Source organism: Pogoniulus pusillus, chromosome 16 (assembly GCF_015220805.1).
Source record: "Pogoniulus pusillus isolate bPogPus1 chromosome 16, bPogPus1.pri, whole genome shotgun sequence".
In the NCBI taxonomy this organism is placed as follows: Eukaryota; Metazoa; Chordata; class Aves; order Piciformes; family Lybiidae; genus Pogoniulus; species Pogoniulus pusillus.
In genome coordinates, this window is record NC_087279.1 from 18,140,402 (window position 1) to 18,153,780 (window position 13,379).

Sequence of the window (13,379 nt, forward strand, 5' to 3'; positions counted from 1 at the left end):
ACACAGTCTCAAGTTGTGCTGGGGGAGGTCTAGGCTGGATGTTAGGAGGAAGTTGTTGGCAGAGAGAGTGATTGGCATTGGAATGGGCTGCCCAGGGAGGTGGTGGGGTAGCCATACCTGGAGGTGTTGAAGCAAAGCCTGGATGAGGCACTTGGTGCCATGGTCTGGTTGACTGGCTAGGGCTGGGTGCTAGGTTGGACTGGATGCTCTTGGAGGTCTCTTCCAACCTGGTTGATTCTATGACACACACAAGCTGGAATCTCATGCTCTGTGGGCAAGGGGAGGTTGGTTTCAAAGGCATCTGGGTTTATTTTATAAACTTTTGGGGTCTGTTTCTAATAAGAAAGTAGATTTTTAAACATCCTGACATCTTGCATTGCCAGTGCCCAGCCTGACAGGAACCTTCATCGTCGTGTTCCTAGACGCATCTCACAGCAGCGAGGGATAAAATCAACGTGGGGATTACCTTTATCCGAAGGAACGATTGTGACAGGCTCTTTCAACAATCACCAGGGCCAGAGCTTGCAGGTGACAGGGGTTTGGAAACTCCTCAGTTTGGAATCTCCCTGCACTCTTCCTTCGTCAGCTTACGTCGTTCAGAGATGCAGCCTGAGGAACAGGTTTGTGTGAAACCCTTTTGCATTTGTGTACAAAGTGCATCGGTGTGTCACGCGTGTCTTCCTCCAGCCCTGCTCCCACTGGCTCAGCAAGCAGAAACCCTGATGATTCATGGCTGCTTTGGCAACCTCCTGCTCAGGTTCTTTCTCAAACCTCTTGTTGGAGCTGGGTGACTTTTGACACACAGGTGGGACCTGCTAGAGCTTCTTGATGCTTTTCTCTTCTCCTAGTGACATCTACTGGTAGAACAGCCTCAGCTTGTGAATTCGCTTAGATCTACGTCAAGTTTAATATATGTACCTGCATGCAATGCAGAATTTATTAGTGTAAACGTTTCTGCATTTGTTTGGGTTATTCTGAGAGCAAAGGTAGGCAGATTTGTAGCAGGAAGGCAGAGTTCTTGACAATATTGAAATGAGAGCAGAATAAATCACCACGGTGGGTTTTATAGGCAGCACTTCAGCTGAGCTATGAATAAGTGGAATTATGCTAGCGGTGCCTTGGAGGCTTTTCTGTGGTTGTGTTCAGTTTGCTGCTTCTGCTTTCCTCATGCAAAGGATTTTTTGGTAGAAGTGTCACACTCTCAGAGGTTGCTGAAAGCCAGGCTCGCTATGGGCCTCCGAGATGGTGCTTAATGTTTGTAATTAATGCTTTCTGGCTTCGGCATGTCACAGGCTGCTGGCTTAGGAAACAATGGTGAGGATGCTTTTCTGGCTGCTAATGGCCTCTCTTTTGTGCTCTTGTGTGGCTTTTGGGCTTTTATTCAGTTCCTGACACTGAAAATTAATCCACTGGAAGACCTTCAGAATACACTAAGCAAAGAAGGAGAAGTTGTAAGCAGAGAAAGAGACAAAGAAAGATGATATTATTATTATTATTATGATGTACCCCTTTTGGTAGTCAGAAAATTCTGTTTGGCTAAGGCATAGGCTTCATTGAAAAATAAAAACAGGTATTTAAGGATAAGATCTCTCTCCACATTATTAGTGATGGTATATTTATTTTGGTCTGTGAATTCAGCAGTGAAATTCACTGTAACTACAATGGTTTGAATCTGGGGGCTTGAATTCTTTTCAGGTGCCTGCAGCTTGTTTGGCTTTACCCAGGTTTAAGTCTGCTGGGTTCTGCACTTTGGCCACAGCAACCCCATGCAGTGCTGCAGGCTGGGGACAGGGACCTGAGGCGTACTTGTTGACAGCCAACTGAATATGAGCCAGCAGAGTGCCCAGGTTGCCAAGAAGGCCAATGGCATCCTGGCCTGGCTCAGGAATAGTGTGGCCAGCAGGACCAGGGAAGTCCTTCTGCCCCTGTACTTAGCACTGGTTAGGTCATATATTGAGTACTGTGTTCAGTTCTGGGCTCCTCAATTTAAGAAAGATGTTGAGGTACTGGAACATGTCCAGAGAAGAGTACCAAGGCTGGTGAAGGCCTGGAGCACAGCCCTGTGAGTGGCTGAGGGTGTTCAGTCTGGGGAAGAGGAGGCTCAGAGGAGACCTTCCTGCTCTCTACTGAAAGGAAGTTGCCAGGTGTGGGTTGGTCACTTCTGCCAGGCACCCAGTGACAGAAAAACAGGACACAGCCTCAAGCTGTGCCAGGGCAGGTTTAGGTTGGATGTTAGGAAGAAGTTCTTCATGAAAAGAGTGATTGGCATTGGAATGGGCTGCCCAGGGAGGTGGTGGAGTCATCATCCCTGGAGGTGTTTAAAAGGAGGCTGGATGAGGCACTTAGTGCCATGGCTTAGTTAATTAGAAGGGTTAGATGCTAGGTTGAACTCGATGGCCCTAGAAGTCTTTGCCAACCTGTTTAATCTTGTGATTTTGTGATTCTCTCTCTCACCTTTCACATGTAAATTTGCACAGGGTTCCATAGGCACAGTGTGTGAGATTTTGGAGGAAAGTAAAGCCTTTTTCTGCTGATATACAGAGTATGTGATTGAGGGCCCAGCATGAATGTTGCCTGTATTCTTTATGCCTTGCTCCTGCAAGACCTGAACTCACCAGGGGCATTCATTGATGGGGAGGAAAATTAGAGCCTTATTCAAAATGCTTTCTCAATGCAATACCCTCTCTGCTCAGGAGCTGAGCTCAGGCTTGCTCAGCTCTTCTGGACACGTTCACACACACACGCACACATCAATATGCACACAATTAAGCACAAGAGACCAATCATGTGATAAGTTCTTATTGATCCTCTTCTGATACTCTGGAAAGAGAACAGAAAAGCTTTCTAAGACAGAAAGCTCTTCAGTGGGGGGTGGAAGAGGGAGGGAAAAAGAAAGAAAGAAGGTACACTCCATTATTGCAAGGACTTGAGTTGTCAGGGCATCCCCAGTGGCTTGTGCTTTTAATAAGTTACTACAAGAGTCCTAAAGATGGTAGCTGAGATAGAGCACTGCTTAGCACAGCAGAAGGGGAGATAAGAAATTTAAGCTCTTTGCATTCAGAGGGAGATTTGAAATAGCCCAGCACATCGATAGCTCGCTGAGAACTGGAGCTAAACCAAACCTCAGAGTGCTGTAAGGCTGATTTAATGCCCTGAACAAGAAACGATCCTGTAGGGGGGCAAAAATGGAGATCATACAGGAATTACAGAGTCCTGCAAGACAAATTAAGGTAGTAAGAAAAGGTTTGCATTTGGTGTAATTTCTTTTATTTACAGATTTGGCTTTGCAATAAGCAGACATAAAACTCAACAGAGATTTACTCTGCTGAGGACAAGCGGGATTCTGTTTGGTCTCATGGCTCTATAAAAACACTTTAGAGCTATACTCCTAATAGTTAAGCAGGATGTTGCTGTGCTCACAATGTCAGCTCACTATACAATATATGCTTAAACTTGTCTTTTAATTATGGCTTAGAAGATTGTATCCAGGAAGTTTACTAAACCAGGAAGTATTGGTCCCAGAAAGACTCAATGCCAAAGCAGTTAGGAGTTCTCCCAGTGGTGCAGCAGGCACTTATGTAGGTGCTTTTCCATGGAATCACAGAACCTTAGAGGTTGGAAAGGACTTCCAGAGATCACCAAGTCCAACTCCCCCTGCCAAGGAAGGATCATGGAGAGTAGTCCTCGTAGGATTGCATATAGGTGGGTTTTGAAAGTCTTCAGAGGACACTCCCCTGGGCAGCCTGTCCCAGGGCTCTGTCACCCTCACTGTATAGAAGTTTCCCCTCATGTTGAGGTGAAACCTTCTATGTTCCAGTTTGATCCACTGCTCCTTGTGTTATTGCTGCTGATCACCAAAAAGACATTAGCCCCATACACTTGACACCGACCTCTCAGGTACTTAAACACACTAATGAGATATCCTCTCAGTCTTCTCTTCTCCAGAGCAAACAGCCCCAGATCTCTCAGTCTCTCTTCGTGGGGGAGATGCTCAAGTCTCCCAGGCATCCTCACATTTCTTCATTAGATTCTTTCCAGCAGGTCCCTGTCTCTCCTGAACTGGGGAGCCCAAAACTGGACACAGTATTCCAGGTGTGGTCTCACCAGGGCAGAGTAGAGAGGGAGAACAGCCTCCCTAGACCTGCTGGCCACACTTTTCCTGATGCAGCCCTGGATGCCACTGGCTTTTTTGGCCACAAGGGCACATGCAGAGCTTGCTGGCCACCAGGACTCCAAGATCTTTATCCACTGAGCTGTTTTCCAGCAGGACAGCCCCCAACGTGTACTTGTGCCTGCTGTTATTTCTCCCCAGCTGCATCTGCAGTTTGTCATCATTGCTGTTGTGTAAGAGGCAAAAAAAGCCCCTGATGCACTTAGACAATTCAGTTGGGCGGTGGAAGAATGACACTGCCAAGGGATTCTGATGAATGATGATAAACTGGAGAAACTCCTACTTTCATAGGATGTGTCTCTTGGAATGAAACCAAATTTGGAAGGGCCTTTGGAAGTTTTGATGTTATACCTCTGGTAAAGAATAATGTTTGTGTATGACTATTTTTTGCTATCTCAAAAGCAAGTCCTGAAAGGATTTCCTGAAGCTGGCCACACAGACAGGGTACAGAAAAGAGGGAACTCCTGAGGGATGTTTATGATAAGCAGAAGCTTCCCATGGTCCAACTGGACTATTCCATCCTTGGATAGGTATTTTCTCCAGTTGTTATCTGCTTGGTATAACTCATAGGGAATGACATGATTTGTCACCGTGCTGAGATGCTAATGACCTGTAGCAGGATAAATTATGCTGTGCTCTCACCCGGTGGCTTCCTTGAAACATGTTTATTTTTCTGCGCACGCAGACTAGGACCACAGCTTCGTTAGCAACATCAAGACTGTCTTGTGAGCACATTTGGCTATTCCTGCAGGCAAGGTCAGCTATTTCTGTCAAATTTACACATAAATTAGTTGACTTAAAGATCCATTTTCTCAGTGCAATTTGTAAGAAAATTAATGGATCATCACTTGATAGATATTGTAAAGATGAACGTGAAAACTTTTGTAATTAACTGCACTACAGTGCCTGCCTACTCTGACTGTCCTCAAAGCTAGGAAGGCTGTAGACCTAGGAACATGGGGGACTGCCCAGTGTTGTGTGAAGGACAACCCTGAGTTTTAGCCTTTTTAGTGCCTCACCTGTGTTTCTTGTCCTCTTTCCCTGGCATAAATACTTATTGTGCTCTTCTTTCACTTCTGCTGGTAATTCCTTGCCGTCTCCTTGCTCTGTCTGGTAGTTTCCCTGTTGTCCCTTTCCCCATAATGAATAATCCAACAGCAGCTTGAACCTGAGAGCATCAGATCCCTCACAGCAGGAGAATTTGAGATTCCTCACCACTAAGACACTGACTGACCACAGCATCACATTGTGGTACCTTGGAAACCAGCTGGTTAGAAATGTGATATTAGGCAAGGCCACAGACATGCCAGCTTTATTAACAGCAACCATTGCTCCATTGAGAGGCTGAGAGACCTGAGGCTGTTTAGTCTGGAGAAGACTGAGAGGAGATCTCATCAGTGTCTATAAATATCTGAGGGGTGGGTGTCAAGTGGATGGGGCCAGCCTCTTTTCAGTGGTCAGCAGCAATAAGGCAAGGAACAAAGGATACAAACTGGAACAGAGAAGGTTTCACAACATGAGGAGAAACTTCTTTACAGTGAGGATGATGGAGCACTGGAACAGGCTGCCCAGCGAGGTTGTGGATAGAGTCTCCTTGTCTGAAGACTTGCCAAACCCACCTGGATGTATTCCTGCATAAACTACCCTAGGGGATCCTGTCATGGCAGCAGGGTTGGACTTGATGATCTCTTGAGGTCCCTTCCAACCTCTGAAGTTTCTGGGCTCCGCAATTCAAGACAGAGGTTGAGGTACTGGAATGTGTCCATAGAAGGGTAATGAAACTGCTGAGGGGCCTGGAACACAGTCCTGTGAGGAAAGGCTAAGGGAGCTGGGGGTGTGCAGCCTGCAGAAGAGGAGGCTCAGGGCAGACCTCATTGCTGTCTGCAACTACCTGGAGGGAGGTTGTAGCCAGGTGGGAGTCAGTCTCTTCTGCCAAGCAACAGAACAAGGGGGTTGGACAGGGCTGGGTGATAGGTTGGACTGGATGATCTTGCAGATCTCTTCCAACCTGGTTGATTCTATGATTCTATAAGTTGTGTCAGGGGAGGTATGGGCTGGATATTAGGAGGAAGTTCTTCACAGAGGGAGTGATTTGCCATTGGAATGGGCTGCCTGGGAAGATGGTGGAGTTGCCGTTCCTGGAGGTGTTGAAGAAAAACCTGGATGAGGCACTTAGTGCCGTGGTCTACTTGACTGGACAAGGCTTGGTGCTAGGTTGGACTGGATGATCCTGGAGGTCTCTTCCAACCTGGTTGATTTTGTGATTTCTATGATTCTATCTCGTGTGACCTGATACAGATCTCCACGGACAATACAAAAGATGCTGCTGTCTTCCCTCGCGTTTTACTTCACCAGGCAAGGCAGATTAGTATTTAGTAAAGCGTTTCGATCAGTGTCGTGTAGCAGTCGACACGACCCGGGTAAGGTAGCGGGTTCGTGAGCCAGCAAGCCTCTGGCAGCTGAGTTTCCTGCAGTGGCGCCGGGCAGCCAGCAGGTGGCGCACAGGCTGTGCTCACGGCTGCTCGGCTGCGCTCCGAACCCCGCGCTGCGGCTTTGCTGCGGTCAGTGGAGGGACGGAAGGAGCTGATTAACGCTGTGAAAGTAAACCACTGGCGAGTTAGAACCCTTCTTAAATTCAAACCCAGTTCGTACTGGGCACTGCTGGCAAAGGCACACGCACGCAGGTGACAGAGGAATAGAGAGCAGCCAGACAGAGAGGGATCTGGGGGTGCTGATTGATACCCGCCTGAACATGAGCCAGCAGTGTGCCCAGGTGGCCAAGAGAGCCAGTGGCATCCTGGCCTGCATCAGGAATGGTGTGGCCAGCAGGAGCAGGGAGGTCATTCTGCCCCTGTACTCTGCACTGGTTAGACCTCACCTTGAGTACTGTGTGCAGTTCTGGGCCCCCCAGTTTAGGAGGGACATTGAGATGCTTGAGTGTGTCCAGAGAAGGGCAACGAGGCTGGGGAGAGGCCTTGAGCACAGCCCTACGAGGAGAGGCTGAGGGAGCTGGGATTGGTTAGCCTGGAGAAGAGGAGGCTCAGGGGAGACCTTATTGCTGTCTGCAACTACCTGAGGGGTGGTTGTGGCCAGGAGGAGGTTGCTCTCTTCTCTCAGGTGGCCAGCACCAGAACGAGAGGACACAGCCTCAGGCTGCACCAGGGGAAATTTAGGCTGGAGGTGAGGAGAAAGTTCTTCACTGAGAGAGTCATTGGACACTGGAATGGGCTGCCCGGGGAGGTGGTGGAGTCGCCGTCCCTGGAGCTGTTCAAGGCAGGACTGGACGTGGCACTTGGTGCCATGGTCTGGCCTTGAGCTCTGTGGTAAAGGGTTGGACTTGATGATCTGTGAGGTCTCTTCCAACCTTGGTGATACTGTGAAATAGAGGGCACAGAGCAGCAGGGAGTTGACTTGAATGAACATCGCTCAGGGGTTTTCAGTCTGCCACTGTTTCCAGGACTGGCTTTTATTAGTTGACGACACTGGGCTGTGTAGAGTTCAGCTTTAAATATGTGTCTTCTACATTCACAGCAAGGACTAGGCAAAATTCTGTGGAAAAATTGAATCATAGAAACAACCAGTTTGGAAGAGACTTCCAAGATCATCCAGTCCAACCTAGCACCCAGCCCTAGCCAATCATCTAGACCATGGCACTAAGTGCCTCATCCAGGCTTTGCTTGAACACCTCTAGGGACAGCGACTCCACCACCTCCCTGGGCAGCCCATTCCAATGCCAATCACTCCCTCTGGCAAGAGCTTCCTCCTAACATCCAGCCTAGACCTCCCCCAACACAACTTGAGACTGTGTCCCCTTGTTCTGTTGCTGGTTGCCTGGCAGAAGAGACCAACCCTCACCTGGCTACAGCCTCCCTTCAGCTACTTGTAGACAGCAGTGAGGTCACCCCTGAGCATCCTCTTTTCCAGGTACCCCCAGCTCCCTCATCCTCTCCTCACAGGGCTGTGCTCCAGGCCTCAAACCATGACAGTCCTCTAGCAGCTGTGAGTTTTCTCTGCTGTAATTGTGAGCAGAGCCATTTCCAGTCTCTGGATGAGCTGCCAGAGACTCAGTCTGAGCTTTATGACATACAGCAGTTGCAGTGGCACTTGGCAGGTTTTGGTTCTAGGTCGACAAACACATAATCCCAACACGATAAAACTTAGAACAGCACTGCTTTGGTGCCCACAAAGAATTTTTGTCCTCCCCTAAGCCAGTGCCTGGCTTTGGTGCAGTCAGTACACATCTCTGTTGAGGAGCACGTAGTAAAAGGGGCATTCAGATGTTTGGAAAATTCCATAACTGCCCAGAAATACCTTCTCTGAGACAGCATTCTCAAGTATGCCATTAGGTTAGCATATTTATCCACTCTGAATGAACTGAAATTGTTTATTTCATAGTTTATAAAGTTGTATCCTCTGGGTACACTCCCCCAAATACCCTGCAGGTAAAGGTCTCTGTGATTGCATGAGGTTATCAGCATGTTCTGAATAACTTGGGCTTTCCCTCAGATAAAGCAACCACAGAATCTTGTACTAACTACACGATGGCACCAGCACCTAAATATTTGTGTCCAGCATGTTACATGATGCATTTAAACTGTTCTCAGCTCTGAGGATGAAAAGTAATAATGGGATTGCTGTAATAGCCAAGGGCATTATCAGTCAGAGGCATCATGAAAAGCCTTCTCCTCTGCTCTCATCTCTCACACCTGAGAATGTAGAATCATAGAGTTGTTCAGGTTGGAAAGGACCTTCAAGGTAATCAAGTGCAACCATTAATCCAGCACTGTCAAGTCCACCACGAAATCATGTTCCTATGCACCACATCTACATATCTTTTAAATAGCTCCATGGATGGTGAGTTCACTTCCCTGAACAGCCTGTTCCAGTGCATCATAACAATTTCAAGGAAGATTTTTTCCCCTGATGTCCAGCTTAAGCCTCCTGAGCTGCAACTTTAGGCTGTTTCCTTTTGCCCTATCACTTGGGAGAAGAGATCAACCTCCTTTCAGGTAGCTACAGAGAGAGGAAAGGTCTCTTCTCAGCCTTCTTTTCTCTAGGCTGAACCCTAGCTCCTCAGCCACTCCTCAAAAGACTTCTGCTCTAGATCATTCATCAGCTTTGTGCCCTATTTTGAACATGCTTCAGCACCTCAATGCCTTTCTTGTAGTGAGGGGTCCAAAACTGAGCACAGCATTCAAAGTGCAGCCTCAGCAGTGCCTGAGTACAGGGGGACAACCTCTGTTGCTGATGCAGGCCAGGATGCAGCTGGACTTCTTGGCCACCTGGACACACTGCTGGTTCACCTTCAGCTGTTGACCAACACTCCCTGATCTTTTTCTGCTATGTAGCTGCCCAGTCACCACTCCTCAAGCACGCAGCGTTGCATGGGGTTAAGATATAGATATATTGCACAACTCATCTTAAAACCTGCTAGTGATTTACACAACGCTTTTGCCTGTCAGAATCAGACCTTGTTAAAAACTTCTCACACCCTAGCAGCTGTCAGATACCTCTCCCCAGTTTTCAAATGAAGAGAATTATCCCCATTTCCCCATTTTCAGTGCTCAGTGCCACGATGCTAGTCCTGATATTGCCACTGGTGCTGTAAAAGCAGGTTGGTCTCCCTTAGGTTTGAGAGCCTAGACTTTGGGAAGAGTAAGTAAAAGCACTCCCCTAAGTCAGGTAAGGTCCTTCCTTGGCAGCTCACTTTTAATTATAATTGCTGCCATCTTCCTATCTTTGTGAGGGCTGCAAATCCAGTTGGAGATCTGGTGAGCTGATCTCTGACAGTATCAGATGTTCTCAGAACTCTTAATCGAAGGCAGCCCATGAAAGCACCCCGGGGAGTGCTTTATTCTCTGTGTTTAAAAGGACATGAAAGTACAATGGTTCTCTTTATATGGGTACAAAGCAGCCAATTGATCTTGTCAGTTTAATAAATAATACAATTGCTTCCATCAGACACTGTTAATAGACTCCTGTCTGGACTAATGTTGTACAGAATGGTACAAGTACAGAAATGTTATCTACCTCCGCTTGCCCTGGATTAACTACCTCTGCCTTTATCACCTAGAGGCAAAGCTTCCAGCAGTGGTCCCTGAAGGGCATAAGGTCCCCCTGATCTTCATCTTTTTCTTCATTGTAATGCATGTTCTTGGAACAGACAAGCCAATTTCCTGATGCATCTGTCGTCTGGCTGGTTCCTAACATTTATACAGATTCAGAGAAGCTTGAGAATGTAAAATAAGCAGCAGGTGGGGGCAGGGAGGGGGAGTAGTGTTTGTTTATTTTTCAGTCGTTCCTTGTCTGTGTGGTCTCAAAATGCAAACGTTTGGTTCACGTTTTTCAAGCGTGGCAAAAGTGCAGCCTCTTACCCTGGGATGCTCTGAACAAGTTATGAACAGCAAGTCCTGCATGGGACAGCCGTTTGCCCTTGTGGCCAAAAGAGCCAATGGCATCCTGGGCTGCATCAGGAGAAGTGTGGCCAGCAGGTCTAGAGAAGTTCTTCTCCCCTTCTACTCTGCCCTGGTGAGACCATACCTGGAGTAGTGTATCCAGTTTTTGGGCTCCTCAGTTCAGGGGAGACCTGCTGGAAAGAGTCCAGCAGAGAGGCATGAAGGTGACCGAGGGACTTGAGCATTTCCCCCACGAAGAGAGACTGAGAGACCTGAGGCTGTTTAGTCTGGAGAAGACTGAGAGAAGATCTCATTAGTGTCTGTAAGTATATGCAGGGTGGGTGTCCAGTGGATGGGGCTAATCTCATGTTGATGACCAGCAGCAATAAGACAAGGAGCAACAGCTACAAACTGGACCACATAAGATTTCACCTCAACATGAGGGGAAACTTCTTTACAGTGAGGGTGACAGAGCCCTGGAACAGGATGCCCAGAGAGGTTGTGGATGAAGTCTCCTTCTCTGGAGACTTTCAAAACCTGCCTGGATGAATCCTATGAGGGCTACCCCAGGTGATCCTGCCTTGGCAGGGAAGTTGGACTCAGTGATCTTTGGAGGTCCATTCCAACCTCTAAGGTTCTGGGATTCTGTGAATAGAAGGGCCAGACATCAGCACAATTGATAGAAGGTTTTGGTCACAGAAGCTTACAGCTCAGGGGTTTGGGATGTTTCTGGCTGTGTGTCAGCATTATCAGCACCGTGCTTTAGGTGAGCATTAGATGGGATGCAGACACACAAGTGTGCATTGAGAAGCTGCTGGTAACATTAGCAGAGGTGGACTTCAAAATATTCATTGTCTTGGTTTGGGTTTGTTTTCCCAGTTTTCTCTCTCAAGACACAGAATGGTTCTGGGTTTTGCAGTTGAGGCATGTGATGAGTACAGAGGACGAGAAGGCATTTGTCACTGGGAATGGGTTTCTAGGGTTTTCAGGACCAGAATGTTATGCTGTGAAAATAGTTAAGTTTCCAACAGTTGTGGAGTTTGCATTTTTACAGCTTTTTGTCTATGTATCTACCTCAGTATATACTGATATAGAATCAAGCAGGTTGGAAGAGACTTCCAAGATCATCCAGTCCAACCTAGCACCCAGCCCTGGCAAATCAACCAGACCATGGCACTAAATGCCTCATCCAGGCTTTGCTTGAGCACCTCCAGGAACGGTGACTCCACCACCTCCCTGGGCAGCCCATTCCAATGCCAATCACTCTCTCTGCCAACATCTTCCCCCTAACATCCAGCCTAGACCTCCCCTGGCACAACTTGAGACTGTGACTCCTTGTTCTATTGCTGGTTGCCTGGCAGAAGAGACCAACTCCACCTGGCTACAGCCTCCCTTCAGGTAGTTGTAGACAGCAATGAGGTCACCACCTTCTCCAAGCTAAATATTCCCAGCTCCCTCAGCCTCTCCTTACAAGGCTGTGTTCCAGGCCTCTCACCAGCCTTGTTGTCCTTCTCTGGACATGTTCCAGCACCTTAACATCTCTCTTGCATTGAGGAGCCCAGAACTGGACACAGGACTCAAGGTGTGGCCTGACCAGTGCTGAGTACAGGGGCAGAATAACCTCCCTTGTCCTACTGGCCACACTGTGTCTGATCCAGGCCAGGATGCTGTTGGCTCTCCTGGCCACCTGGGCACATTGCTGGCTCATGTTCAGCTACTCTTTACCAGTATCCCCATATATATGTATGTATATATATACATATGCACATATGGGTAAATCCAGTCTTTGGTGGCAGAGTCTCCATAGGTTATTTCCCTCTAAGTATTGCTGAGCTATGCAGCTTGGCCTGTCAAAGGAGATACTGTGATGAGTAAAACCCTGATTGATCCCCTTCCTTATGTTTGCAAGAAAAATGCCTCTGACATTGATGCTGAAGCCACTAATTCAACTGCTAATGACATTTTGTTTATCTGCAATAACCTGAGTGAACATTGCAATCAGCTAAAAGAGCTGCTGTTGACAAGTTATTTAGATTCTCTGTATTTTGGTTTTCCCTGCTGTAAAAGGTAGGAAATAACAGTGCCAGAAGGGGCATTAGGAGGATAAATGGATGGTTCACACTGAGTTGCTCAGGTATTTCAGGTACTGAGGCAATATATGAAGCCAAGAGATTTGTATCTTAGTAGAGACATATTCTGGGTTCAGCAATGAGGACCTACAGCATTAGGAGAAGTTTTTGGGTCAGTGGGGAAAGAAATTTCTGGGAATTGAGTGCTTTCCCTTGGATTCCTGAGTGATCAAGCCTGTGCTTGCACAGACATTGTTTTCTCTGCAACAATGCAGCAACACTCATGCTGCTGCCCTCTGATTGAAAGGTGGATTCAAATGCTTCTTATTTCAAATTCACAACCTAATTGAAAACCAGATGCCTTGTCTAGTTTCAGATATAACTTCAGTAAGAAAGCTCAGACCCTTAAATAATAAAATGCTTATGCTGAAAATCACTTTTCTTTACTCCCACATCCATTTTGAATTGAGTCGAGTGCGTTTGAAGGGTAAAACTCAATAATGCTTCTGAAGTCACAAACAGCATTTGAAAGGCAGCTCTGTGCTCTTCTTTGAGTGCTATTGATGCTTTCAGCTGTGGCATGAAAGACCTAGAACTCTGATCTCAGGTTTTGGCAAGTCAAGTCATTCAATTCAGTTTCAGAACCGTGCAGCTGTGAAGCTTTATAGGTTTTGATGTTTAAAAAGGTAAGGATTATTCCTGTTCTCTGTGATTTGTGAGCAACTGCTGCTTCTGTTAGCACAC

At 47.1% G+C, this 13,379-nt stretch overlaps 1 protein-coding gene across 3 annotated transcripts in view; it reads left to right on the plus strand.

Annotated features, from left to right (window-relative positions):
• CHST13 (carbohydrate sulfotransferase 13) overlaps window positions 1–13,379 on the plus strand; it is a 95,363-nt gene that overhangs the window by 12,302 nt on the left and 69,682 nt on the right. For all 3 annotated transcript variants that reach the window (XM_064156056.1, XM_064156058.1, XM_064156059.1), the window contains one exon: window positions 384–620. The gene's annotated coding sequence lies outside the window, so the exon portion shown is untranslated. The remainder of the gene's footprint in view (window positions 1–383; window positions 621–13,379) is intronic.